The following is a 6,000-nucleotide window of genomic DNA, read 5'->3' on the forward strand; positions in this document are numbered from 1 at the left end:
AGTTCAGATTTGACATGAATCCCAATGCAAACATAAAGATGCATCAGTGGTTGGATTGAAATCCTATAGATAATCTAAATCCATGACCAAAACCAACCAAGAAAACCCAAGAAAATTGGGCGACACACAAATCAAGGTAAAAATCTCAAAATCCAATGTTGATGAAAATCAACAAAAATAAAACCCATTCTATCATTGGATGAACGAGCCATAGAAATCTAATAAAAATAACGTTTGAACACCGTCTGCAAAAACAACCAGCATAGCGATGCAAAACCTCAAATCCCCATCCCAAAAAAAAGAGAAATGCTCATACTTGCCCAACCGGGTAGAGCCAAGACTCAGAAATGGAGGGGAACACTAGTTCTCAACCTCCTAACAAATTACTAACAAAAATAGAAGCAAAAATGAAGCTAAAATAGTAAAACAGGACAGCCCTACTTGACAATCAAAAGGGAAAATACGAGAACCTGAGTAGTAAAAGAAAAACCCCATAGAAACTACCTAAAATCACGGCAATCAAGATCTTCTTGAGCTGGATCCAACGAGACCAACCTTGCGATGATCCCACACCCGTAGCTCCCTCAATGAACATAACAATATTTCCTCTTGAAGAGGATTTGGAATTTGCTCTCAAATTTCTATTTCAAAAAGTGAGAAGTGAGGAATGAAATTTCATTTTGGATATATATTCACTATTCGAGTGAATAAAGGACTAGGGTAATTAACTAGGTCACCTAGTTAAACCCTAAAACAACCCAAACGAAAATAAGCTATTCAAAGTAATTGAAATTCAACTATGACAAAGCTGTCGAGAATTAAATAAAATAAGATAAAGTCCAAAATTTCCTTAAACCAAAAATCATAGAATTCCTTAATAACTTTCGTGACAATTGCGAACCTCTAAAATGCACAGACACGCTCATGGGTCTAATCACATAATACAAATGAGTCCACATTTATTAAATCACCAAAGGGTTTAATTTAAACAATTAATCGGGATACATTGACCATACAGGGATGACATTGGCTAAATATGAACAACTGAATCACTAACTCCATGTGCCACTACGAAGGACATAAATCCTACATATTGAACAACATGATCAAGTGCAATTGCATATAATATTACAGCCAAAGCGATAAATGCATTAAATCACATTAAAATCATCCATTTAAATAACCCATTTTGCATAAATTATTGAAATGAACAAGGTAAATAGCCGTAGCACATAACTAATGAATCCAATAAGGAAAATTCATTTCTAATTATTTAAACATTTAATAATGGTTTTTTAAACAACATAAGAAGACACTTAAAACACATAAGTGAACATGGTCAAATACACGACTCATCACTACTGCAAGAACCTAGTCAAATATAGCTGGATAATAATACACAATGCAATATATGCACACATATCATGGTAATCAGGAAACATCATCATGATACCACATCAATCTTGGTAACCACTGACACAAACCTTAGTGAAACCATCTAACACATCATAATCTCATAAATCAACCATAAACATAATCAAAGCAATTGACACAATAATATAAATCCAATCACCTCAAGGGTGTAGACGAGTCATGGTCTCACTCACGATCACTTCAAAAAGAAGGATCAATAGGTTTGTACCCATCAGGATGACTTACAAAAATCAAATGGGAGAGGCACTACACCGAATCTGACTCAATCCACGCAAATCCATTCACACATTGAGTTGTTCCCAAGTGTTGATCTGATCACAAATCTCTCGAAGTTGTCCATGCTAGATCTTCAAAGTTTCATACAAATTTAATCTAATCTTGATGTCTTCAAGATGTTCCAATTCTAATTGAAATTCTAAATTTAACTTTGTAGAATCAAATAGAGAAAAAACATCTTCCCTATCAAATTTTGGTTGAGTCAAACGAGTCCAATTATTTTCTCAAAATTCAATTCCAAATTACAAATCTAGGATCTGACAAATTTTGGATGTGAGACCAATGTTGGGATTGCAAAAATTCCAATAGCCAAATGGGCCCTTAGTGTTGCAAAGGAATACATTTTCTATTCTAGAAAGTATTGCTCTAAATCTTGTCGATGTGTATGTTGTGAGCCAATAAAAGTAAATGCAAGCATCATTCTTGATAAGAATTTCAATATGGTCTGATTTGTTAAATATTTTACTTCTAGTTTTTTTGGGATCCATGCTTTTGTAGTTGTCAAATGGATCGTTGTCAAGAATGTCTATAAACTCACTGATAATATGCAGAGAAAACTATGGCAATTGGAATGATACAAGAAAATTGTTGACATTAGGAATATCAACAATATGTACTATTTATTTCAGCATTAAAATTTTAGCTCCTAAATTTAAGGAAGCTAATGGTCCCATAAAGTTTATAGTGAAAAAACTTGAGAATTTAAAGTTTATGGTGTCATTGATTTATTTCTTTCATAATACATTTTTAGAAATAATAAACTGATTGTGGCTAAAAAAATCCCTAAGCTGGTGGGGCTATTTCCAACTCCACCCTATTTCGGTCCCTCAAATTGAAGGCTAAAAATTCATTCCTATTTATTTTATATTTCATTTTCCATAGAAATATTATCCTATTTTCAAGCTCATTAATGAGTTTTATTTTTGAAACAATTCACATATTTACTATTTGTAAATCGCTTTCAAGATTGACCTGAGTAGCCCAAGAAGTACTTGACCATTGGAAAAATTAACACATCAAAAGTTACAAAAAAAAGAATTTGAAAAACAAACTAATTAAAATAACAAGTTGTAAAAGAAGACAAGTCTACCATGCTATACAATGAGGAAAAAATAAATACTAGCACTTGCACCTTGAAGGGTGCAAGGGTTAAGTTGATAGTCTTGTATACTTTTGATCATGTTCTAGAGAAGTCAGTACCATGTTTCTAGCTATAGTTAAGTTTTGTAGTTCCTGTAACATATTTGATAGAATATTTCCATTATTACTGATTTGTGTTGTTAGAATCAATATATTTTATTTTAGGTGCAATAAGATTTAGGCGAGCTTCCTTTTTTTTGTTATAACTGCATATGGAGTACTTTGCATTTTGGAGTGTTTGTCAAAGGTGAAAGTGGGTCAAATACAAAACTCACCCACTTATTTCACTCTAGATATAAGTTGTTATGTAAATGATATCACCAGTATCACCAAGGGCACCATTAACAAGTCCTTCTATCCAAATGTTTGTTGTAAGCATAATGTGTTGTCTTTTGCATAGATCTATCAAATTCTCTTTTGTCATCAACACTAAAGTGTAAAACTATATGAGTCATTAGATGCCCCTAATCATATTGTATTCTTAGAAATGAAAAAGATAATGAATAATTACAAAAGATAAATCCTTATAGAAGGAGATTGAAAACCTAAACAGGAAATCTTAAGAGGTAAATGACATTTAATAATTATTAATTAATTATTAAATGGAAATGCAAAGTGTATAAAGTGAAATCTTAAGAAAGGAATAAAGCTAATTTAATAAATGAAATGAAATTAATGTTTTACTCTAACACCCCCCCCTTAAGATGAGTAACAATGTAGCTACAAATAATGCAAAAAAAGTAACGAAACTACAATAGAATGCTGAAAGCAAACTTGGGTCCTAGCAACAAGGCCTAATGTGGAACCAACTTTCCAATGATATCTCGTTTGCAAAAAATAGAGTTCGGATTAGAAAGATATAGCCAAAAAATCAGAAGTAGGTCAAAAAAGTGCTAGAAGGGCAAAAAAAATAAAAATACTACATCGGGATCCATGCCAAATGTCTCAAAAAATATGCCCACCAATATCAGAAATCACCTTAGGAAGTGTGATAATTTGTACCAAAATTGTCTCAATTTATGTGCCAAAAATCTTGATTTGTGTAACAAAAAAACCTCGATCCGCGAACCAAAAAATCTCGATCTACATGCCAAAAATATTGATTCGAGTGTAAAAAAAGCTCAATTTTTGAACTGAAAACATGATTTATGTAAAAAAAATCTCAAATTTTGAGCCAAAATCTCGATTGACATACCAAAAGTAGAAAATGATTGCCTCGAGAAAGGTGCACTATTTGGAAGCAATATTATGTTGCCTCAAATTCCAACTATGTCCAAATTGGACAAATTTTATATGAAAATAAGGGTTTTTGGGTGCTCTGAGCTCAACAGTGATGTTTGTTTGGGCTCGAAGTGACCTGAAAGTTAGTGAACCCATAGTTTCAATAGAAAATAACTTTGACAAATGAAACCCTCTGAAAGGAAAAAAACACAAATATGAAAGCCAAGCTAGACCTCTCATAAACAGAACAAGGGCATGAAGATCTGGAGCTCTGATACCATGTTGAAGTTGATGAAAGATCAACCGCATAGCTCCGAAGAATCACCTGCATGCAAAAACTTATCATAGAAGGGAGAAGGAAAAAGCTATGGAGGCTGAAATTGCTAGATCCATCGATGAGACATCTTGATGAGAAAAAAAAGAGATTGCTATAATCAAAAGTGAATGAATAAAATTACAAAGAGATCAATCCTTATAAAAGGAGATCAAAACCCTAACAGGTAAAACCTAGGTTGCATGATAATAATTAATAAAATAATTATTTATTATATGCCTAAACGTTAGCTTAAGTAAACTAGAGATAATAAGTGACTTAATAATTAAATCAAAATGATATAATTAATAAGGCAATATCTTATTACTCTAATAATATTGTGTTGGGTTTTCATCTTGTACTTTATGTAGTAGTTGATAGAATTCTACTTGCATGTTATTCACATCTTATTGTTAAAAAAAAGTGTGTAATGTAGCAACTTTTATAAATTGGTCCCACAGTAACGTGGCATTTGAACGTGACGTGTAAATCAAATTTCCATAGCAAGGGGTAGTTGTGCTAGGTCACTAGAAAGTATATTCGATACTCCACCAAAGTATACATCTCATCGATTGGGAAAGGTCTTTCATAGATGACTATCAATATTAAGGAGGGTCTTTGGACCTGTGAAGCTCATTTCATCAATAAATACATATTTAACATGTTTTAAATCTTCTTGGTAATGAAACAAATTACACCATTTTAAAAGAGAACTCAATCGCTCTCCCTATATTTGCATTTATATCGCTATCACTTACACATATAGACACGCCTTTGTTTACCCTCCATGTCTCTCTCTTATCTTACCCCCCCTCCCAAACTCCCCCCCCCCCCCCCCCCTCTCTCTCTCTCTCTCTCTGTGACACACACATTCATTTAAGTCACTCTTCCCACCTCTTTATACCTCTCACTTCTTATCTTTCCCTATATCTTTCTATCTGTATCACTTCCTATATGAAATGGGAAACCTATCCTTTTTAATAGGTAATTCAAAATTGACTGTCTCATCATCTCTCTCTTTCACTCCATAGTCCTCCATATTTGTACATTTGAGTATCCCTACTTTTTCATATCTCCCTCTAGATATACATATCTTTTTATCTCTTCCCCTCCATATCTCACTTTGTATTTCATATCTCTTTGTCTTTACCCCTCCTCCTACAATCTTAAAGAATCCTTGAAAATAATCTTTGCAAGATAAATAAAGCAAGTAAACAAATCTATCATTTTATTTCATTTGGCTTACAAAAATCAATATTCTATTCCAATTGAACTAATATGCATTATAATTAAGACCTACTCCATATGAATCTATATCCAATCTAGTTTATTATTTAACCAATTTCAATATGCACTTTCTTGATTGAGTGAATATGTTTTCATTTAAGTTGGTTAGTTGAGTGAGAAGTGGCATTCTATCCACTCTCTATAAGCATATTCCTCAAACACAAAATAATGGTAATATATCAATCACCGTAATAGATGAAGCTATCAACAATGATGAATCAATTCTTTACAAGATAATTATAAAAAGTTCAACATCAAAATTGCTTGTGAAAATAACTTTTAGTGTTCCAATGTCAAAATAGTAATGTATTAATAGATCTTTAATATTA

Source organism: Cupressus sempervirens, chromosome 11, assembly GCF_028749045.1.
Source record: "Cupressus sempervirens isolate cs-2001-9-10 chromosome 11, ASM2874904v1, whole genome shotgun sequence".
NCBI lineage: Eukaryota > Viridiplantae > Streptophyta > Pinopsida > Cupressales > Cupressaceae > Cupressus > Cupressus sempervirens.